The sequence below is a fragment of the Syngnathus scovelli genome, chromosome 6 (genome assembly GCF_024217435.2).
Source record: "Syngnathus scovelli strain Florida chromosome 6, RoL_Ssco_1.2, whole genome shotgun sequence".
Classification (NCBI taxonomy): Eukaryota; Metazoa; Chordata; class Actinopteri; order Syngnathiformes; family Syngnathidae; genus Syngnathus; species Syngnathus scovelli.
Window position 1 is genome coordinate 13523560 of NC_090852.1, and position 25319 is coordinate 13548878.

At 39.3% G+C, this 25319-nt stretch overlaps 1 long non-coding RNA gene across 1 annotated transcript; it reads left to right on the forward strand.

Moving 5' to 3' along the window:
• The first annotated feature begins 11655 nt into the window (after nt 1–11655).
• LOC125970816 (uncharacterized) lies at nt 11656–25229 on the forward strand. Its single transcript, XR_011087006.1, has 3 exons — nt 11656–11743; nt 11941–11986; nt 16506–25229. It is a non-coding gene; the product is annotated as an uncharacterized lncRNA (long non-coding RNA).
• Nucleotides 25230–25319: the final 90 nt, after the last annotated feature.

Sequence of the window (25319 nt, forward strand, 5' to 3'; positions counted from 1 at the left end):
TGTACACTCGCCTGCACCCGCCCCCTTCTTCTCTTTTATACTGTTTTTATTCTTGTGCTTGTTTCAGACAAATAAAATTCAAAACAAACTATCTATTTGATTTGTAACAATTACTATTATTATACTGTAATAAAACAATGGTGTATTCTCATTTTTAATTATATAATTTCTAATTAATTTATTCACATTAAATAAAATAAATAGATAAAATTCAAATATTTTATGTTAAATGTATATACAATAGTTGGGCTAGTATCATTAATTTTGTATTCGACAATCAATTCATCAATTATTTTAATGATATAAAATCTTTGAGCAAGCCTGCCTAACTTACAAGATCATAAAAATCATGAAAAATCCTTAGAATAGCCGCACCAGACTATAAGCCATAGGGTTCAAAACTTGTGCAAAAAGTAGCGGCTTATTTTACAGAAATTACAGTAATTGCCTCATGTCCTTTGACCTTTGTCCTTTGTTCTTTTATGACGAGATAGTGTAATTTGACGCTATTTTATATAGACTCACTTTCATACGAGGCAAGTTCCTATGGATTGAGAACGACACGTCGACACAAAGAATAATGTGAACATTACAGTGGTCTTGAAAGACTGCTAATGGTCCTTTGACCAATTATCCTTGACCAAAGGGTCTCTTTTAAATGTTGCAATTTTCCACCTAATTTTCATTTTCCATAATAGCATGCTTATAATGTGCATGAATGACAAGCGTGAAAAGAACCATGGAAATGTGAATGGAGAGAAAAATGTGAAATTATCCACTTTAAAGTGTTTCACCTTGCAAATGTCTCTTGTAGAAAATGTGTTTATAATTTTGTCGTCTTGTGTCTCAAAATTGCACGTGAGTGCCAAAATGGGTCTGTGGTTGTACTTTTGCAACAACAAGCACAAGGAGATTAATTCAAAACAGAGTAACTGCTAATCTTTTGATTTGTTATTTTACTGACCATAGAAACGCCCCGCTTCAGCTTTTAGCATCAACTTGTGAAGTAGACAAGAGACCACCATGAGTTCAAGCTCTATTTTTTATGTGACATTACTTCTCTTCTTATTAATTTTACAGTTGTCATTGATTGTTGCTCAACTTTTTTAAATGCAGAAACTGTTCAGAAATATTGCAGGTTTGGTAAAATTGCGAGACTTTCATCTGTATGTGCGCGCAAAAGTGTTGGTGAAAAACTAAATGTTAAAAATAAGCATAGTGCCCTTATTGCCTTCATTTGTTGAAATTATTTTTTCAAGAAGACATTTGAACACTGCATGTAAAATAAGGAACACATTTACTGACGACTATAACTACAAGAACTCCAATATAAAAGGCACGTTATAAACATTATTCAACGCATCGGAACAAATACAAAGTATTTTGTTTTACCATTTCCTGCATATTTTCTTTTCACCATGTAATATAGTTGTGCCTGGCATTTAAAAAAAGCTTTTAACTTTTCTATAATGCCTAATTTCAGAGCACAGTGGGACATTTTAGCAATCATTTTTTTCCTGCAAGATTACAGTGATCATAAATGCATTACAGCAAACCAGTTTGGGGCCGTCTTGAGTGCACTGCTGGGCTGCGATGACTGTGAGGGACGAGAAAAAGCTCCACCTTTCTGTCCTTTGCGGAGTTTGAATGTTCTCTTCATGTTTGCCATTTTTTTCTGCATACTCCAGAATTTCATCCCACTGCCCAAAAAATGTGTATTTGGTTAATCACAGACTTTTGTCGTTAGCTGTAGTCCTCTGTTACAGACCAGCTTGTGGGGAAAACGGCAGTTGAGGCAAAAACCTGCGTCTTTCATATTATGACATTTATTTGTATATTATCTGTATACTTTTGACGAAACTTAAGTTTGGTAAATCACGAGCGATAATCACAGCTATTAACTTTTTTTCTTTAAATGTAAGCCAGAGATGCAAATAAAATTTGCAAAAAAAAAAGGATAACATTTCTGAGATGCAAACAAAATAAAATCTCTCCAGCATTTCCTGGGTCATCCTCAAGGCCTCTTCCCAGGGCGGCATGCCCGGAACATCTCACCAGGGAACCGTCCAGGTGGCATCCTAACCAGATGCCCGACCCACCTCATCTGGTCCGGGATCTTGCTCTTTTGGTCATGACATACAGTTTGTGACCATAGATGAGGGTAGAAAAGTAGATCGACAGTAAATCGAGAACTTCAGCTTCACTATTCTGCCCTCACTTGTGAACAAGACCCCAAGGTACTCGAACTCCAAGATACTTAGAGCAGGATCTCATCCCTGACATGAGGAGTGCATTCCACCCTTTTACGACCGAAGACCATAGTCTCAGATTTGGAGGTGCTAATTTTCATTCCTACCGCTTCACACTTGGCCGTGAACTGCTCCAGTGAGAGCTGGAGACACCTTTCCTTGTCACGTGCAATTGAACAAAATATTATATGATGAACTGAAATATTAGCAAGCAATTGTTTTTATTTTGTGGTAACTGATTTGAAAAGTAGTTAGAAATCAAATTTGATGCCAATCAGAAACATTTAGGAGCAATTTCTGTTGCTCATTCTGTTGCTCGTTATTCAAGAAATTGTATATTTCTATTTTTTTTTTAAAACCTCTGAAAAGGCCGCACTCATTGTATTTGGTCCTTTATGCTACTTTATGAATCTATTTTTCAGAATCGAAAATAAACCAAAGATGCAAGAAATTTTGAGCTTTCTTGTCACCCAAGGTCAGCCGTCCTCTCAATTAGGTTGGAAATAAAAGAAGCGAGGTCAGAGAATTCAGTATTTAGCCACAGTAAGGGAGGCCAAGCTCAAAGGGAGTGCTTAAAAAGAGGGCATGCAAGCTTGTTTTGCTCCACTTTCACGTCCCCCAATTCTGACAGAGTTAAATGGCCTTGGCGGGGGACTGAGCGGCTGTACACATTACAGCCAAGACTCAGCAGCGAAAGTCAAAGAAGGCCTGTAATTTCTGCCATTTCAGAATGTGAGCTGAAAATCAGAGTGATGGGCACTTTTCTATTATTATTCCTTTTGCAGAGTGCTGGCTGTAGGAAACAAGCAGCATTCGGAACATGTCCATCAGTCGCTGCAAGCATTCAGAAATTATATTTGTTATGCTGTCATGTACAGTTTGCAACATTGAAAAGCAAGCACAGAATTACATGTTAAGGAAGGGAAAAAAGATGCCATCTTGCACCTGTCCTCCTTCCATCCCGGTGTAGCCTGTCCTGGCTAACCATCGCTCACACTGTAAAATACTGTAAATTCCTTTCAGGGTGTTGCTTTGTTAACTCCTACGTTGAAATTTTTGGAATTGACTTCAAATCAACAAGACATTCAACCATATTCATAGATGACATACATCAACCAGACATCATTCTCAAAATATAACATTTATCATCCAAGGTTATCAGCTCTTGATTCATTAAAGGAGATAAGCATTTTCCACACATTTTGAAACAGTTTCTAGGTGTCACATACTATGTCTGTGACATAGCCTACTTTGGAAAATATACCCCGAGGATCAAGAATTACAGCACAATTTATACTTTGATTCTCTTATCTTGCTGAAAGCAGCCTGTTTGTGAGCCAGCCTTCATCTCACCTCACCAATGGCAAACACAGATTTCATTATTGTGCCACCAGCAAATGATTGAGCTAATCGATTATTTTTTCCAAAGAGCTCATAAAAGATATACTTGTTTAATTTCACATCTGATGGGTACACAGGATTCAGAGATCCAATTATTTCTATATGAAAGATAAACATGTTTTTTTATCATGAATTATATTATTATTATTAATCATTAATTCATTCATTCGGTAGATATAATTATTATCCATTATGTATTTCCTTTTTAACACAAGTCAATTCTTTTCTTTAAGAAACGGTGGTGCTCTGAGATAGTTGTGACACAAAATACACGTTTTTGAAGATTTGCTTGACTATCATTACTATTTTATTTTCTTTTTACTTTGATTGTGAGTAAACATTTAAGACACGAGCGCTGTATGGTGGTAATGAACTCAACTCACTTCAGAAGAAGCCGCACTTTTGCAAATTGCAAACCATTTGTCTAAAAAAGAACATTCAAGCTTTTTAATGCCTTTACCGTCAAAGTAAAAGAAAATTGCATCTTGCGTATTCAAATGAACTACTACATAGCGTTGCTTTAAAGGCTGCTTGCTCCTAAATGCTCATCCATAATAGGGAACGGTCATTGATAATTACCAAAGCTTCTGACTATTTGTTGAAAAAACTTGTTTTGTCTTTGTTACTGACAGCATTTCAGTCATCCGTTCTATCAAAAACAGCTTACAGGAGTCAATAACAAAAGCTGGACAAAGACGTTACAAATATTCCATTGTGCTGCTCATTGGATAAAAAAGACAAAACATTCGCAACGCTAACAAATTGGGCACCATTTAAAGGTAATTAATTGTGCTTACCGCTTTTACAACAGAGAAGCCATCTAGCCACCATAGATTTTGGTTTTGCGTACCAGGGCAACTGAGATCAACCTCTGGGACGAAGCAATGTTTTGTATAATACAATCGTTTGTAAGATGAATGAATGTGACTTTTGTGTCTGTCTTTTTACTTTCTGTTCCATGACAAGCAAACGCACAGACTTTCACCCCCTATTGAAATGATTTTGTGAAATTACTATGGCATTACTAAAAGATGTCTTTGAAAACAGCTCTCCATGGTGCAGACGTTTCAGTCATGCTTATGAATAAAGACATCCAATAGAATAGGCAAAGCCTGTGCATATTAATACTATAATAGTTCATGTTGATGGACAAACTTGTTTACAGACAGAAAATAAATAATATGAAAGAGAGACGTGATTGTACAAGAGTCTAGTCAATAAAGACTAAGTGGATGATTGAGCTCTTGGGGTAAAAACATATATCTAGTATTTGGACTATTTTTTGTTTTGTGGAGCTAGAACGTCAACTCTCCATTACCCATCATCACTTTTTTTCTTGATGTCTCTTACTTCCTTTTTTTTTTTGTCAGACCAGCCCATAGGTTTAAAGGCGAATGAGTTCTATGTGAGCACTAATTAAAATCACTGCTAGTTATCTGATCGGAACAGCAGTTCACATGGATGTGGAACTGCAAGCACCTGTGCTGCAGCATGGATCTACGTGTTTGGCATCTGTTCACCTAAGTATGTTTATATACGCACCACTGTATCCTATGCGTGCGTGTGCATGCAAGTGTGTGTGTGCGTGCATGTGCGCATGTGCGTGTGTGTGTGTCCAAGGCTGCGACGTTGGACAGCTGCTCTCTCTCGGTGAACATAATGAATTACCTAAAAGCCGTTAAGCCAAACATGGCTGCACTGGCTGCTGGTTTACCTAAGGCTGATAGGACCATCTGCCCAGGTGACCCATTGCTCTTTAATGTTACGTAACCAGACTCTTATCTGCTTGGGTGGGGCCCCATTGCTGATTAAAAACATCAGGACTCCATCAATTACCTGGGTGCTTTTGTGTGTACATGCATGTGTGTGCATGTGCAGGTGTGCACCGAAAGGCTGCTTTTAAACTCAGTTTGACTTGGATTATGCAGTTCCATAGTTGACACCTTTCTGAGATCATCCACCTCAAAGGCAAATGTGTAGAAACCTTCATTTATTTGCACCCTAGGTCAATGGTGGTTTTCATCAGCAGCAGGCAGCTGTTGCAGACAAAAACAAAATAATTACCAATCAGCTAGCAACTAGCTGATGAACATAATGGAGCATTTAACAGCTAACAAGCCAGGTTTTTACCTCAGGAGATGTGGTGAGGTAAAAATAAAGAGCAAAAACGAAAAAGGAATGCAAAGATGAGACTTGCAACAGAATGTATTAAATGTACCTCAGATAAATTCCTTTATGATTTTGAATGCTCAAAAGTTTATCATATACAAAATATTACTGTTTATATATATATATATATATATATATATGCTATATGATGCAATTTTGTAGAGTAAGTCTTCCGAGAACAGTGGAAGCTGTTATAACTACAAAGATGGGGACCAAATTCATGCCTTTGTCTTTATCATGTTCTGAAGGTGTAATAGCCAGGTGTTACAATATTTTGGTCCATTATATCGTATTGTGGTACTCGGTATGTTACTCTGATGTACAAACACGCATCTGTTCCTCAATACAGGGCTTCAGTGATGAAAAATGAAATAAAGATGTTTGTTTTGTTATTATATTATCCTACTAAATGACTATCGGCAACCGTGCTTTTAGCAAGTTCACCATGGCAGGATTTTGGGCAATAAAACCTGTTTAAGTGTATTTAATAAAAACTGTTTAAGTTTTCTGATGAAGTCAGTGCAGGTAGACAGAACAGTAAATGTATGGATTTATTATTTATTAGCTTCCTTTGTGTACTTTCCACTATGTGTCATCTTTATTCAACCTCAGTTTTGGTGGCTTTATGTCAAGCTGCATCAGAAGTCGACTAAGACAGTCGCATGGCACAATAATTTCACCTGCATGTCAGCTTGCTGTTTCACAACAGCACAGCCATATTAAACATGAACAATTTAAAAGGTAAAAATGTGAACCATCACTCTGCTGGCAGGCATTAGCAAAAGCTTGCTGTGTTTGTAGCTCCTGGGAAACCACTGATTGAAATATTTCATATCTGATTCTATTTCCCATTCAATTAACACTGCTTTGTTTTGGGCAAATTTTATCGAAAGAGCAGGCTAAACAAATTAAATAAAACATAGCCTCGTTTTCCAATTAGAGTCACGTTATGTCTGACTTATTTTGTCACTCATTACAATTAATGCAATATTTAAATTATACATCTATACACTAGATAGTCACACATATTTGAGTTCAGTTCAAATCATCATTACACTTGACTGAGCAATAACTCAAAATCTAACACATGGCATGCTGCATGAGCCAAAAGAACAATAGCTAATATTTGGGGGCAGATTCTAGTATTTGATCATTTCATTCCTGTGCCAATTCACCACAACACCACTATTTATCAATTGAGGGGCGGATACTGCAGGACAGCACACTTTGTGCATAAAGATTGCGAGTCTCCTCTTTCAAATCGTAGTAGTGTTGTAGTACCAAGACTTGCATGGTGTCACAAGCAGAGTACTAGAAAAAAGTAGCAGTAAAAAAAAAATACAAGAAGCTACAGCAACAACACGTGTTACGATTGCCCACTCTTGTGCTAGTCGTTTTTATTGTGGTGAATGACTTAGGAGACATGAAACCAGTCACTTTCTACTTTCTAGATTTAGTTGCCTCTTTTTTGTTCCCTTTTACATCACAATCATGGAATTTGTGCTTCAACCAACCTGAGTGTCGACGACACACATATAGATCTGTCATCATTAAAATTGAACTGGTGGAACAGGCTGTGATAGTTTTCTGAGCAAGTTAGCACAAAATCATACGTGTGTTTGTATACTGTATGTATATGTACTTACAGTGCCCCGATGTTATTGTGGTGGGGCACTTTGCGCATCTCCATGACCCCAAGAGCTATAAGTCGGCGGGAGTCTTGTACTCCCGACAGGGTTACCCAAGCCGAACAGGTCGAAGGGTAGAGGCCGGACAAAGAGCAATCCAGTGCTTCGGGGATACACATATTGGCAGGTTTCCGAAAGACCGGATCTCTGGCAGTCCCCTGCAACTGCACTCACCTAAAGGTCGTCTCGAGCTTATCGTGCCACTGGGATATGGTGGGTGTGGTCATGATTGTGGGGGAAGGAACTGTGCGCCCCATCTCTCACACAAGTCCACTCTTTGCGCAAGCATCAGCTTCTTCTGTAAAGTCCTCTGGCGACAGGATAAAGCGACGGGGGCAGGTCAAGGATGTGACAGGAGGCTCCTAGCTTGAGTCCTGCACAGGGGCGGCGTAGGTGTGATGATCATTGGAAGATTGGGATTCAGGAACAAGATCTTTCTTCGGCAGCTGCCAATCTAACTGAGCAGCCCTATTGAGGGTCAATCAAGACACACAAAAATGAAATGTGCCACTACTGTTCATGGCTCGCTCTTAAAATCCATTATTGACCTTGACCTACATGTGTGTGAAAGGAATACATGTTGCAATAGTTCAAGTAAATCAAACCTCTCGGCAGTTGTATGCAAAGCATGCTCATTTCAAAAGTGGGCTAGACAACAACAAAACATTCAGCAGCACAATAGCAGTTTCCACAATGGTTTCCTAGTTTGCTTCGTACAATGGTGCACAAAGCGCCTTCAAATTGCACACCTACTTAGGAAAATGAAGAGTATTTTCATGTTAGTATTTTCGTTTCACAGGAAATACAGTGGCAGTTTCATGCTATTTACTTACTGGGAAGAGTTTACGTAATAATTAAAATAGTTTTATGCATTTGATTACAGCTCAAGCAATAATGTCACTGCATATCTATCTATCTATCTATCTATCTATCTATCTATCTATCTATCTATCTATCTATCTATCTATCTATCTATCTATCTATCTATCTATCTATCTATCTATCTATCTATCTATCTATCTATCCATCCATCCATCCATCCATCCATCCATCCATCCATCCATCCATCCATCCATCCCAGAAATGCAAGCATCTTTCCCCTTGCTCACTCGGGAGGCTTTTCTAAGGACGAGTGCCTCTTGAAGGTGAAACAATATATTGCACATTTTGATTCAAGGCAAGTCAGTTTTATTCATATAGCCAATTAACTCATACAGTGCCAGCCCAGTAATAATTTATGTTTGATGTCTACAGTTGTCTATGGCAGTGAATGAGCTAACTGCTTCCATGTTTGGCTGGTTATGGCTGCGAGACTTCTACTTATTTTGTCATGTTTATTCCAAACTTGTTTGTTTCTTTTTGAATGTCTAACTCATGTAGTTATATAGCTTCCCAAGAGAAGGCAGTTTTTAATAATTATTTGTTCCATCTCTATAAATATCTGTTTTTTAAATCAGTGCTAAACTTTGCGTAGTTACTTCAGCTTTATGAAAATCAGCGTGCGGAATCCCGAGAAAATAGAAACCTTGCTGATAAGCAGAGCGCCGCGGTTGGTGTGAATTGATACGGGGACTCCAATTTTCTTTTTTTTGCACCGTCTTTACGGAGCTCCTTTTGTATCTTTTTCGTAGTCAATGTGAACTGATCATAAGTATGTGCGCATGTCGTGAATGTTTTTAGTTATGGTTCTTTTCATCTTGCAAACAGTTGCAAAGGCGTTCACCTGACATTCCCAAAAGGTTTAAATGGTTGCAAACAGTTTTTCTTTTCACCATCAAATTTTGAACACGTTCAACATTTCTTTGCGACAACAAACGACTGTTTGAAGCCAGTAAGATTGTTGCCAAATGAACGAACCATGTGGGAAAAATAATATTTGCTCCATGCACACATACGTGCCAATCTTTGTCATCGGTGAGCTGGGAGATATGGAAGAATATACTTCATACTGCTGAACAGTATGTGCAGGTTACTCTACGCCTGTTGCTAGGGTACATACTTTGTTCATGTATCCGACTGGTCCTCAAATTAGCGACCAACATGCTTACATACCTGTGTGAAAATAACATGTTCACTCGACCACAAGCAAGTTCCGTTGGATTCATCTCACATGTTCACTTAATCATGTATGCTTTAGGTTCTTGAGGTCTTCCTAACTACGAAGTCATTGTTCTCCATGTGACACATGGTTACATAAAAATGAATTGACACACACATGCACAACTAACACACAACACATCTACAACAGATTGGACCAGGTTCAAGTAAAAAGCAAGATTTTGCTGAGCTCAGTGTGCGAAACATTTTCTTTGCAATTAACTTAAAATCCCATGCACTGATTTGCATTTGTTACATTTATTAATTAAAACCTGCCTTTACTTGAGATTTTCTCCCACCTCCACCATGAATGCGTTGAGCAACATTCTGGACACGAATGCATTCGACTTTAAGAAATCATGATGGAGAGCTGCACAGCAAAAATTGAGCTAACAGTCATGTTATATTTTTGCTAGTACGGTGTAAAAGTGATAATTTTGTCCATCTGCTACCCCCTGCCGAGGCTCGGGGCATGGACGCCGACTTCTCTGAAAGAAGTAAGGGTGTGTGTCATGAGTAATGACGAATCTGCTGTTCATGTTCTGACATGTACATTCATCATTGATTCCAACCACCTATGGCACACCATGGTAAGTATGAGCAATTATCAAGACTGAAGTGGGATCTACAATGTCCTCCATAATTATTGGCACTCCTGATTCAGATGTGTTAAAAGCCCTGAAATAAACTCATTTTGCAAAAACATTTTTTTTTATATATGAAAATTACCCGGTAGAAATGGTTCACCAGACATTTCATCAGAATCAAGCTCGTTCCATTGCTATTTCAGTCCCTAGACCTCAACACAATCAAAAACCTGTGGAGAGGTGGAAGAGGAGAGGAATGGTTGAACATCTCTTTCTCTTTTCTTACATCTTGTTAAAACATTGTAGCAGAAGATGAGGCGCTGTTCTGTGGGAAAAGGTAGTACGTGTTAACATCAGGGGGGCTAATTCATTTGATGTAATTTTTTTTTCTTTTAATTTGAGACTTTTAATGTCGGCAGCACGGTGGGGCACTGGTTAGCACGTTGCCTCACTGGTCACAGGTATGGGGTTCGACTCTTCCTGTTGCAAGTTCTCACCGTGCCTGCGTGGGTTTCCTTCTAAAACAAGCTAAGGTGAATTGGGCACTCTGAATTATCCTAGGGTGTGACTGTGAGTATGAATGTTTACTTGTCTATGTGTGCCCTGCGATTGGCTGGTAACCAGTTCAGGGTGTCCCTCGCCTCGCGCTCAACTGGGACAGGCTCCAGTGCACCCGCGACCCTCGTGAGGAGAAGTCGTTCGGATAATGAATGGATTCTTTACGCACATATATTCAAGGTGGGATTTTTCTCTTTTTTGTTAAATTTGATCCTATAATATTTGAGGATAAATGAATTTATTAGAAGCTAAAAAACGCATCTTAAAGGGTGGCAATTATGGAGGGCAGAGAAGAATAATTAAATGTTCTTCCACTCGATGGCAGAAGGTAGAAATTACCTGTACAACATATACACCTATTGCCATTCATACAACTAAATTATAGCTTTGCATTTATTTATGGTGGCAAAATTCAAATGAATTTGGAATTGAGACAAGCTGATTATTAAATCATTATTGTCTTTATTTCGTTTTGTGATGCGAGGTGAAGTTTTTCTAATGTAATCTTCCAATAAAGCTTGGATGAAAATTGATTTCAATTACGTGCCCACAAGTGTGGAGATGATGAAAAGGTGGTGAATGTGATGTGAAAAATAAAACTGTGTTGTTTTAGTCCCCAAATTATTTAATTTTTTTTAGTGCATCTCAAAAAGGAGAAGAAAAGAAGTCCTTTAAAGCTCACCCTGCCTAACAGATTTTTTTTCTTTTTTTTGCTGCGCTTTTTCACTCCCTCGTCGCCCTTTTGGTTGAGCTAATAATGCCGTGATAATTTCTTTGATATTTCAAACCAAGAAGGGTGCGGGTTGGTGGTGGGATGTGGGGGCTGGACGTGACATTGGCAGTGACGTCATGTCCCGCTAAAGCTGACAGACCTCCCATTGGGTCGGGGGAAGCTTTTTAAAGGAGCGGGCATGTTTCGCAGGTTCTACTTCTGACGGCTCTCCTCGCTTCAGCGGGGGGACTTTGCGGCGGCTTTCGGACTGTCAATCATGAGGTGAGACTTAATGCGGATTTGACATGCAAGCGCCTCGGGAAATGAACGCGTAGAAAGAGAAAAGAGGTTTAATCCAAAGGGGCGCTAGTTGGAACAGAAATAAAACATGACATGTATAGCTATGGATAATATACGATGATGTTTGTAATAATTTATCTTTCCTTGACTGCAGTTTCTTTTTGTCTCCCTCGCTTTAGTCGTGATGAAGACGAGGAGGCGCTCCACCTAACAAGATATCAACAGGTATTTGGAGCTACTCAAAATAGATGGCGCACTGCAAACACATGCATGCGCGTGACACTTAGGTGGCAATGGTACTTACAGGCTGTATTGATCTTACTAACGGTGGGCACCTCAATTAGCAATAATGGCAACATAGTGATTAGATCGAGAAAAGCTCTCCTGCAGACCCAAGCAGAGTGCAACCTGCTGGTGACCTGTAATGGATTAGCAGCAGCCTCTTTGGGCACCCTGGGGTCAAATGACACCCGCTCAATATATTATTACCCTCCACCACCACCACCACTCTTTTTGAAATAATAACATTGCAGCCCTGCTTTCAAATAAATGGTTCAGATCTACTCCTGCGAGAGGAGGAACATGCTGCGTGAATATAACTGCAGAGAATCTCACATAAGGGTGCAATGGCTGTGATTGACCCCTGCTGCAAATACTGAAATGAATGTCTATTTTAGTCCTGATGAAATTACAGCTTTTCTGAAAGTCAGACGCGGCGGCGGCGGCGCATGTTTACCCAGTAGACAGGAGGAGAGTGTGAATTGACATTTCAGAACCACGGAGGGGGGGACAGCTCCTCACAGCTGGCCAGATGTCTCACAGCAATAAGAGTGAATGTAAACAAAATACACTTGATTTTCAACACATAGACAGCTTATAATGCCAAAACAACTCATTCATACATGTTCATTGGGTAGAAAGAAAGACTTGAAGTGATTGCAGGCTAGTGATGACAGCTTGAGAGGTGTGAAGATGTACCATGCATATTATATATTTTGTCAAAGACCCAAATCAGTGGGCGTGAATAGCAACTGGGGACTTATCAGTGACCGGCTGTCACCTTCTGGAAGGGTCAGAGGTGTCAGAATGGAAGCTTGTGCTGTGACACTTGTTCCTATTTACATAATAATAACCCCCAAACCTCCTCAACATGTGCATGAGCACATTGTGAGGCTTAAGTAGGCCACATCCAAAACACGCATCTTGCTTATATACGGCACACACAAACACATATGCAGCACCTACAATGTGCCTCCCTGAGAGACATTCTGTGCCAACAGGTGTTCAAACAGGCCATGTAGTACATTCTCCCAATTATTGCAATTACCTGGTTACCATTCCAAAATGTGCAACTGCTTTGATGGACAGGAATAATAGAGAAAAAAACAGCAGGAGAGCGAGAGCAAAAGAGGGGTAGCAAAAGTCTTCATTTTTGACAGGCTCAAAGAAAAAAAATCATGCCAGTTCAAGCTAAATTTCATACCTGCTCCACTTCTTGTCCTGAGTCATTATCAGCTTTGGAGGAGCGGGTTGAAGGTACTTTTCTTTTTTAAAGTTCAACAGTAATGGATTTTCTTTTCTTTCCCAGAAAAAAAAAAAGGTCTTTTTTTTATCAAACCCCCTCCATGGGAACGCTGGAGCAATTGGTGCATTCTAGTTAAATGGTTGTTTTTGTGCTTGCAGATGCATGGCATACTGATTAGAAAGGGTGCAGCCTTTAAAGACACCACAGTGGAGAGAGCAAATGTGAACGCTAGAATGAAAAAGCGATTAACGCTGCAGGTGATGGTTATTACAGATTAATCTGCAGATTATTTTCATGATTAATTGATTGCTCGGTGAGGCGTCGAGAAAAAACACATACATCAAAATCGGGCTCGAATGTATTTGGCTTACGGTGACATGATTTTAATTTTACTCTAATGAAATCCACATTTAACCCTTTTTTTTTTCTCCGCACACGCAACTAAAATTCCTGATTTGACAATTGAAAGCCATTCTAGGTGTTGTCAATTAATTGGAATCAAGTAATTGAGCAAAACGTTTACTATTGTGGTTGCAGCCGAGTAAAAGTGCATGCATGTTTAAAAATGAGAACCGATCGTGCGTTTGAGGCCAGTTCGTCTGTTGATGGTAGAAGTGGTTTGACCAGTGTAGAAAACACATACACATTTTCTTATTCAATCGTGATGAGGGAACATGTTGATTTGACGAATGATTGAGCTGTCACGCTTACTGGAGAGCGGAGGGCAATCATCGCGGCGGCCGTCTTATCAGGGACCGAGAAGCAGAACAAAAAGATAACAGGGTGCCATAAAGTGTGACAGGGGAGAGTGACACGTCAGCTTCGTCGCTTGCGTTTGTGTGTACGCGCACAAGAAGTGAGCATGCGGAATTTGTGCCATGCCGAGGACAAAATGTTTGTGGCAGCTGTCGGCCTTGTTTGAACAACAATCACAATCAGCCGCAGAAGAAGAAGCCGAGCGTGTGGTTGTGACAGTGCTGGTGGGGGATGATGCCATCGCCGCCACTACCCCCCCTCCCACACACACACACACACACACACACACACACACACACACACACACACATACACTCCCGACACCACTTCTACCGTCTTCCTCTCTAACCTGGTGTTGCCACCGCCATTGCTCCTTCAGCTACTGACGTTCACCGCAGCTAAGACAGGAACAGCATGGAAACTCTTCCACTTCACCTTCCCAGCAAAGTTATTTGCGTCCCTCTTTGCTTTTTTGTTCTTGTGCAGCCATTTCTCTCAGATAAGTTGGCACTGTGTACAAAACAAGTATTCAGACATCAATTAAGAGGAAAAAGTAGCACAAAATAACATTGGTCAACATTCCAACAATTTTTTTTAAATCAGGGATGAGAGTTAACTTTTCAAGATGATTTTTGTTTGCGCTGATTCCCAACTGCCCCTGTTTTTTTCAATACAATAATAATAATAATAATAATAATAATAATAATAATAATAATAATAATAATAATAATAATAATAATAATAATAATAATAAGCATTATAGAGGGAATAGATAGAAGCAAATTTTTAGTTATTCTATTTATTAATAGAAGCAAAATAGTGTCAGAAAAAATATCCTACCCGTGCGTACGTGAGATTCGAAATATAAATATATTCTAAATATTTCAATATATTTCCACCAAGGATGACAGACCCTATACATATACATACATATATATATATATATATATATATATATATATATATATATATATATATATATATATATATATATATATATATATATATATGTGCACAAATATGTCTTCATAATTAATTAATCATTTGTTTCTTTTTTTTTGGTTATATTTTATCTTGTCTTTTTTTTCATCCTTTTTGGACTAGTTTAGTGGTACTGCCCCTCCCCCCCAACAAAATCACAAGGGGTATAAATCATCGGAAAAATGTTGAGCCACTGACTTGCAGATAAATGAATCTAGACTGGATTATTTTTTCTTAGTCACATTTTTTTGCTCTGATAGGCAGAGTAGTTTATAAGGCTGTAATTGTACCATTCTTAAATCAATTCAAGACGCTCTATTTTTTTTATTGATGGAAACAACACGACAGGATTGTCAAGGATAAAGCCGATTTCTCAGGCTCCTCTAGCTACGTATATAATATAGTGTTATACAAAGCGAGGAAGCAGGCAAGAATAAAGTGCGAGTCAGAATTTCTGAAATGTTATTGACACCTTTTACTGACTGAATTCATGTATTTCCCTGAATCAGACTCTCCACACTGATCCAAGTTTATTAACACAATAATATTGCCGTCACTGCTGTATACGATATTAAAAGTATTGACACTGGCGTCTGCCCCAATGCAAAGTCTCCAGAGACTAAAATGGGCACATTTTAATGTAATGCAACTTAACCTTTGCTCTATGACTCTGAGGAATATATGTAATATTTCTTGGCATCCCCCCCGGCGTTGACTTCCCCTTCCTCGTGACCTCCCCTCTTTTTCGCCACCCACCCATCCGCCGCACCTTCACCTTTGTTCCCCTCACTTTATTCTTGCTCGTTTTTCACGTCGCTTCCCTTTCCCTTGCCTGCTTGGAGTGCAACCTTAACCCAATGTTTGATGTGGCCTTATTGAAAGTAGATGGGAAGGCTCGGGAGGGTTGGTAGGGACCCTTGGATGGAGAGAGAAGAAAGGAGGAATTGAAGAAGAAGGGGGTGGGTAGCAACAAGCATCCTAATGGGAATTACATGTCTGTCTGTTTAATCTTGATGAAAAAAAAAAAAATCACAGTCTCTCTAGCAATCCTGTTCTGATGATTTTATTTTTAATTCTTAATGTGTGAGTAATGTCTCATTCAATTTAATCTAGTATCTAGAAAATCTGTCCATATCAACATTTCTGTCTCAACAACAATGTTTATTACTGTGGGTCTAATTTGCAATAGTGTAATATCGCATCGCATCACACCAAGAGCAGTTTCTATTTTTTTGATCGCTTGCAAAACACAGTTGAGATACTTGAATATTATTTGCAAATTTCTAAAAAAGATTTTCACACCTATAAAAAAATAAAAAATAATACATAACATGGTGCATAAATGTCGTACGAAGATTGTTGTGCAAAGATTGCTCTGAATTGAAAATAATTGTTACCCTAATTAGCTACAGACAGAAATAGCAATTTCTTGAGACAAGTTTGATTTATGAGTAACTACAACTCTTACTTTGGCACTCACAGGTCAAGGCTGACTTCCATTGCGACTTCCTTGTCCACCTTCTCGCTGTGAGTAACTCTCAGCATGTTCGCCATCTGGTGCCTCATTCTCCTCCACACGGCGTTGCGTTCTTTCTCCAACTCGATTGGAGTTTGCCATTGTGAATGCAATGCAGTTTTCTTTTCTATGAATGTGAGACTTTTTTTGTGTGCAATTTTATTCATGCGCCTGCAGGTTTGAAACATGTCTTGCATGTGTTTTGTGTGTCCCGTATTGTGTGAGTGTTGGTGTGTGTGTAGTCAGTATGTCAGTGTGTGTTTGATACTCCAGTCCTTGTCAATAGCGCCCTATGCATCTGTCCCATATTGTGGTCGGCATGGTTACTGGTGTCACTTATCATAGAGGGTCACAGCAGATCAAACAGGTGTTCATCTCCATGATGTCTTTCCTCAACAACCGTTGCTAGGAACCTTTGTGGCAAATCATTGGTGAAAGGCAGCAGGCATGCAAAAATTATTGTCTTGATGTCCTTGATAGTTTGCACTCAGGGATGGAGGCAACTTGTTTTTCGCTAATGCCACATTTTTCTATTTGTTTTGTCGGAAATGTATGTATTCAATGAGCAAAATAATTCTCATCCAAAATACAGGATGCTTCTTATTCACCTGAAGGTAAAAAATGTACTGTATGCAAAATTACCTCTATTTATTAATGCACATATGCTTTATAAGCAAACCTTTAGGTTTTTTTTTGGTGGGGCTATTTATGTACGTATAATTGTTGTCAATTACACATGACAGATGAGCAAGCACTTTTTTAAATAAGTTTTCACTAACCAACCAGAGCATTAGGTAAAACTATCAATAGTAGATCTAAACATCTTAATTTCGTTTTTGAGGGAAAAAAAGTGTCTTAAATAAATGATATAAAGCTAAATGTATTTTAGCAATGCATTTGAAAGTTGCAGAATATGGAAAAATAAAACAATAAATTAATGAAAAAAGACAGAGAAAGTGTTCTGCATTATTTAAAATAATATTTTGTAATTTCATCACCCTTAAAATAATTATTCCCATTATTTAAAAAAAAATCCAAAAACCTAAAAAATAAATAAATACATTCATATATATTTTTTAAGAGGCTGGCTATATTAACAAGTAACAGTTTTAACAGCTCTTTCTTCCCCACTTTCCTTTTTCAAAGCATAATTCCAGTAGCAAAGATTCTCTATGTGAGTTTCAATGTATGTGATTGGGCCATTCCTTTTTTTCCGTAAATAGGCTACATTTACTTTGCAAAAGGCCAAAATAGCTCATGTAAAATAGTGCTGTCACAGTAACAACATACAAAGTTTGACATTTACAATATTAAAATTCTGTAACTTTGAGGATTAGCTCATTTGAGAGATGCAGTGCACAAAATCTCTGAGGCTGAATGGCACAAGTGCGGTGAATTCAGTCAAGCACATGAAAATAAAACGGCTTTCTCGTCTTATTTCCCCTTGCAGTATTTACAAGAAAATGAATATTGACACAAGGCCCCTCATCGTGTTCAGTCAGGTGTTCAGCGTACAAGTAGCCTCGTAAATGCATATTGACAAGAGCCAGTTGGTGTCTTATCGAGTGCAACCCTGAGCACATCCCAGAGGAGCCTGTGAGACTGTTCTGTCATTCTTGCTTGGCGTTTTTTTTTTTGTCCTTTCCCACTTCCTTTTCCTCTCTGCCATGCTTTCACCATCTCCAGATGTCTCAGCTGCAGTCCTCATGTAGCACCTTTCTTTTCTCTCACCAACACTCCCCCATTTCTCGCATGTCTCGCTAATTCCACCACCCTTACAAAGAAAGCCTCCTCTCTTGCTTCTCCTCGCCTCCCGGCATTATTTTATTTTCGGTCCCGTTCTTAACGTGGCCTCTCGGGAGCTGTGCCCGCCGCCCCGTCTCATCTTTGTTCGCCTCAAGCAATGCGAGGCCATTCTGCACTCTTGCCGCTGTGTTTGACTATGCTCACCTCCCATCCCTCCTTCCCCCGTGGCGAGCCCTCACCTCACGCTGCCGTGCACACGATGCTCCTATAGCGAAAGGTGGAAGGTCCACTTGTTTTCTCTCTTCTTCCACTCACTGATTAGCCAAGATGAGCAGAGATCACAGAGCTTTTCTTTCACCTTTTGAAAAGATAGGGTTAAAGATAGAAGTGTTTTTCCTTGTTTCAACTCTCAGAAAAATGATGCACATCAAAAACCAGTGCACGATATATAGTTTGAAAGGTAATACATTTTACGGAACGTAGAGACCCCTGTTTCGGACAATATTGTCTTTTCGATGAAAAATATCAGAGTAGGAGCCTGTTGTCTTTGACGCTAAACACTGCATGTGGCAAAGTGAAGCTATAATGGTACATATTCACGCTTCGGCATTCACAGATTCATATTCCTTGTTATTTATACTAAACCGCTGCTTATTCACTAATTATCGATCATCCACTTAATTGCTTTTTTTCGACATGGCAATTACAATGAGCAATTATTGCACTACAATTATTTGTTGATTTTTGCTATTCATGGTTAGGGCTGGTCCTTGTTGAATAGTGAGGGTCCACTTTGCCATTTTTTATTATTATTAATTTTGTGTCCTAATTTCTCAAGAGAATGTGACAAGCCTATGTGCAGTCTCACACCTCATTGGTTGGTTTTATGAGAATGTAAGGATTGATACTACATTGATTTGTGTGACCATGTACAGTGGACCCTAGCAAATTTGTGGTTCAGTATGCGCTGATTGATCTATTTGTTTAAAAAAAAAAAAAGTATGCAGATAATTCCACCTTGCAGACCGCCTTGCCAATAAGTGAAATGCGCAATATAGAATTGCGCTAGTAAAATACTCCCTAGTTATATTTTCATAACATTTATGGCACTTAATTTTCAAAGTGTGTGTCGGGTGGGGGGTGCTAGGGTTCTAGAGTTGACCCCCCCCCCACCCCCTTACTGCCTGTTTTGTTTTTGTTATGTTTTGTTGTATGCTGCAACCAAATTAGAATCTAAATGAGACTGGACTTCAATAACAATAAAAATCAAGGTCGTAGATAAGGCTGAATTTAAAGAGATGTGATAATATGAGAAATAGTAAGTGATAACACTGTTGCTCACAATCTTAATTATTGGCCCACCGCATGTTTGGCGTCCCTAATAATGCAAGATGTAGAGTTTAACCACTAACTGGCAGACACTATAATAAAAGAGTTTAAAATGAGATTTGAAATAATGGGCTACGGCTAATTAATCATTCTACAGGGGGTGGTTTCTTTGTACTTAATTATGAAGATAATTTATTTGCCAGCCAGTTTAAAACACAGATATATAAAAAAATATTTAGTTGCAGAACTTGAATTGAACATTGAATTGTTTAAATTAAATTGTTTGAATGACTCATTACCGAATTGATTTTAATGGTGGTATGGAAGGAATGGAAGAAAGAGAAATGTATTATGTCGCCAAGTGAATAATAAAAATGTGTCAGATTGGATGAGGAAGGCAGACGCTCTTCAGAGAATTTCATTTTCTAATTCTCTGACAGACGCAGAGGGGGAGCAGAACACATGTACCTCTCCCTCACACGCACCAATTACCACAATGAGCAAATGAAAGGCTGTTTCCCATCAGGCTGCCGTAGGGGGGTCGAGAGAGAGGAGAGTGTAGCCACACAAGAGGAGACATACATAATTGTCCTGCTCTTGACACACACACACATGCACACACACACACACACACACGCGCACACGCACACACACACACACACTGAATGCATAGAACCACTTTCTTTTTTACCATAACCATCAATCAAGCTTTATTTCGCTTGGTGTACATTTTTTTTTTTAATTTTTTTTACATGATACACCTGTAATTTTGGAGCTGTAACTGTCTTTTTGTTCATGTGGAGTCACTAGTTCAGAAACACTTAATTGCAACGTGGAATTTCATTTCCACTTCTCAACATATGAGGTATTTTCACATTTTAAATGCATACATACCAGTTGGACTTTTTCTTGTGATGGAGAGAAAATCAATGATGTCATGACATCTTTTAAGATCACATCAGTGACTAAACATAGAAAATCATTGTGCTGATGTGACGTCACAACAATAAAGGAATATTAGAACAGTTAAAAAAATTAAATTGCAAGAATATCGTTGTATTACGGGAAAACTGTTTATAACTGTTACCACCGTTTTTCTCTTCAGTGACGGCACATCACATACTCACCCACGCATTTGCCTGACAAGTGTATTCAAACACGCTTTAAAATATTTATTTACTCGAGTCATAGATCACAGTTCCTTTCTATTGCATCTCACCGTCTAAAGATGAATTGCCAATCCGTAGGGAACGGTATTTTCCAAAGCTATCCTCTGAATGTAACTGTACATGTGAAAGGTGCAGAGCCGTCCTGGCTTGATGTTCTCAGTGCGGCACAATGTCTCTGCAGGTTAATTGAAGTCAACCACAGGGCCCTGCTAATGATCAGCCTACAGCGTCATCTTTCTGTCCGCTGTGCACTGTGGTATTTAGAGAGCACCTGAATCTTAAGCGAAGATGAGCCAGACGATGTGTAATGAGGAGAAAAAAAAAGGCGGGGGCAGGACATGAGGAGACTAAGCCGGGAAGGGAAGAAAGGATGCGGGGCCAATGATGTTACACTAACGACCCAGGTGATGAAGTGACCAGCACGCTGCGCAGGAAGTACTTTGGTACAACTCTGCTCACTTCCGCTCAGTGGTCATTATACCTCCCGCTGCTCCTAATTCAACACTGGAGAATGCATCGGAGCAGGAGGTTGCAGCGCCGGAACTGTGGGTGAGGTGAGAGGTGAACAAAGGGGGATGAAGGCTCCTTAGGGGGAGAGCAGGGTGTGAAAATTGAAGGGGGGAGGAGAGACAAATAAGCGAAAGCAAAAAGGAAAAAAGGGGGATGCTGCGGATAAAAGGGCTTTACCTTTTTTGTTGCCAAAGATTGCAGGAGCAGGTGTGTATAAAAAGATGCATGGCAGGGATGGACTTTGTTTCTTGTCAGTGTGGGACTTAGGGTACGTACGCATGACAATATGACCAAATATATTTCAGACAGCCTATTCAGATTACGAAATTGCACATTACATCATAATGTGGAATTTGCAGTAGAATTTGTTTTGTCGGGCTGTAATCTTAATGCACATTTTTCAAGGGCTACCTTTTTCAATATACATATAGGCTTGCTAAATAAATCATTTAAAGTAACAGTGATTCTATCCATTTATAGTGTTGTTTAAACAGCCACACAAGTGTAACACACTCGCTCCATCCTCACTATTCCAGGCTGCTGCCACATCTGACCTTCTGGCATTTCTGTTTACGAGTCCCGTAAGCCGGTGGTCAGCCCCTCCTGATAAACACTTCGACCCGCAGTCACTTGATGTTCTCTTTGAATGCCAGAGTCAATCTTGAACTGGTAATAGGAAAACGTATTTGGAGGGTCAACTTTGAGGCCGTTGTTTTATTAGGTTTAGTAAAACAATATTAAGAGCTATGTAAAATCCCCGCAAAATGGAATAACCTGACTTGTAGTTTAATTAAAAGAACTACATATTCCCTTTTCCAAATTGGATTTTTTTTGCTTTAGAAACCCAACTATCGTTGCTCCCTTTTTACATAAAAGACAGGCTTCCAGCTAACTACCTAGCCAGATAGATGGACAGACGGACGGACAGACAAACAGAGCGAGAGAGAGAGAGATGTTCTGTCGTTCCGAACATCCCATTTTCCCTGTATAAGCTATTAGAATTCCTGATCATGAACAAATAGCTAATGAGATGATTTGCATGAGACATATAAGGAGAATGACTTACAAAGCACAAGATGGACCGTGATAAAGGAGCCCCCTCCCCCGCCTCCTCAAGCTCTCCATATAAGAATTACATTTCACTAACTAGCCTTGCCAAGCTAATTGAACATTAGTCTAATATGGAACATTACCAGAAGAGAAATGGAAGCCCAGTGTCCTTGAACACTCTGTAAGCTTCATTGTGAATACAATCCTGCCTTCTCCCAGTTATTTGGCTCTTTGGAGTGAAAGGGCCTTCCTCAAAAAGTGAAGAGCATAATTTAGTCAGCTCTAATGACACACAACTATTCAGCACGCAGACAAATAATTGTTTGACCTAGGCTGGAAAAAGAATAGTCAGAAACTCTCACCCTGCAAGCTTTTCTTCATACTCATTTCAGAATACATGCAGTGATCCAAGTCCTCGCTGGCAAACCAAGACTCAGTTAGTTATTTCAACCATCGGGGTGACCCCAACACCCCTCTTTTTTATTTTTAAATGTGAAAATTAGAAGCAGACTGGATTTGGAGCTCAATTTCAATGTGACATTTTTATGAGGGTGTGCGTGGCTTTAACCAGAAAGGACCTTCAACTTAAGTCACTGGCTCATAATAATGAAAAGCAGGGAGTACCTCAGCAGGCAGAAGGAGAGCGGGAACAAGAGGAGAGTTTAAGTAGCGCACAAGGCGACAAGGGAAAAAAGAATAGGAGCTGAGCATTGGTCTAATGAACTATGGCGAGCCGCGGGCTGTCACTCTCCTCCTCCGTGGACGATGTGAGCACATTGTCGGCCCGGCATTGTGCGAGCTAACTCAGGCAGCCAGCGCCCCGTAGAGCATCAATGGCTGCAGTAACTTAAACTTGGTGCCGGCACAAGCTGTCACTCCGAGTATTGTTGGCTCTGACAGCACCTCTGATGAGGGCATTGTACAGAGACAGACTCGGAACGCGACATGGCGCAATGCGTAGGCTGCTCGTGTTTATCACTGTGATGAAAATTTGGATGTAAAGCTGCGGGTGCTACGAGAATATTTTACACGTTCTGACTCGCAGAATGGCAGATTGATACGCGGTCTGTTTGACTTTGAAGAAACACTGAGAATAGTCTTTTCATTTTCAGTTGGAATTCTATTTCTGATCATGTCTGATTATATTGTTTGACTCAAAAAGTGTCAACAATGTGACCTTTTGATCGCTTGCTCTCTTTACGTGACATTAGAAACATTAACAACAGCAATTTTTAGTATCAAGTCTTATTTGTGATTTTTTTAATGAAAGAAATTGGGGCCAGAGTTCTATTTCTCATACACCAATAATTTTTTGAATTGGGTAAATCACACAAAAGGATAAAATTCCTTTTTTTTATGGGTTGAGAACAATATTTTCTGAGTGGTATGAAGTGGAAAGATGTGTAGTTACATTCTTAACAAAATACACTGAGTATTTTCAGCAAAATGTGTGAGGAAAAAAAATGTAGTTTACATTGTAACCCACGAGCATCATTTAGAATGAAGAGGTTATGTTGTGTTTTCAGAGCCGGGTAAGAAAATACTCTGATTTCAGATTTCACTAATAATTCTCAGAGATTTTAAGGGAGATTTTAAGCGAGCGACAGACAGACAAACATAAATGACTACAAATTCCTCAAATATGAATTGTAATGATTTCCTTCCTCTAGTTCAGCTAAGTTGTATTTACTTTGTGCTTCTTCAAGGCACTTTCAATATGGAGCAGGTCCAGTACTGCACTAAAAGAAAACGGATCCCCGCACGAGCAAGCACTTTGGCGATGGAGGCCAGGTAAAAGGAAGAAACCTTGAACAGCATGGGGTGGCATGTCTCAGATTTCCAAAGTGTGTGTGGATTGTCTGACGGCAAACACTGGCTGTGACGAGAATGCAAAAAAAGTCACAGACATTAGACATAACAAACATGATTTAAAATGCCCACTGCTCCAATTCATTTAAGGGAAAAAAGTGTCGTCCACCCCCGTCCCTCCCCCCACGAAAAGTAATAAGGTAGTTGGGCCAAATGTGTGGTGCGAGGCAGTTATCGCCGCTATTTACGATGAAGAGAAATGGAAAACCAGCCGAGAGGTCAGCCAGCCAGGCGGAAGCCGGCGTTATTAACAGGAAATAGGAAGGAGCTGACATGTTCATCCATAACTAGCCATTAGCATTTATTGACAGGAGATTTGGCATTCACAACACAGCCTCAACTGCAAAATTGGGGTGATGTTTGTCCTGAATGGCAAACAACAGAAAAGCAGAATTCCCATCATTTGTACTTTGCCTTTTACTTGCTTTTCCTCCACGCTTCATATGCGTTGATTCATTCAGTTTGGATTCTATCAAGTCTTCATTTCGTCATGCGTAGTTGCAAATTGCAAATTTTTCAACGAGGATAGCATTCAACTAATCAGGAAAATACTCTATATATTGTCAATGTGGTTAATGACTATTCTAGTGGCAAACGTCAGTTTTTTTTTTTTAAAAGCAATACATCTACATAGGTGTATAAAGGCTCATTTCCAGCAACCATCCCACCCCTCCAGTGTTCTCCCTTGAAAACCTTTGTGCAATTATGTTAATTTTCATGGAAAACATCAAATTTTCTCGGTGACCCCAAACTTTTGAAAGGTAGTGCATAATATACTAAAGTGTGTTTTTGTGTACGGACCTCTCACCATGCTGTAGCTCATCTTGTTGGATTTGAATTTGATTCAAGGTAAGACTAAGGTTTGTGCACAGTGTGTGGTGCTAGCATACGCAGTGGATAGAAAAAGTCTACACACACACGCACACAATAGGCAAATCTGTTCAAATACCAGATTTTAGGGGTCTTAGATAAATCATTAAACCTTTTCCACCGTTAAAGTGACCAGTACAATTCTATGTGAAATTAAAGTGACCAGTACAATTCTATGTGAAAAAAACTGAACACAATCGCATCTCCAGTTTAAAAAAGGTGTGCACATTTGTGCAA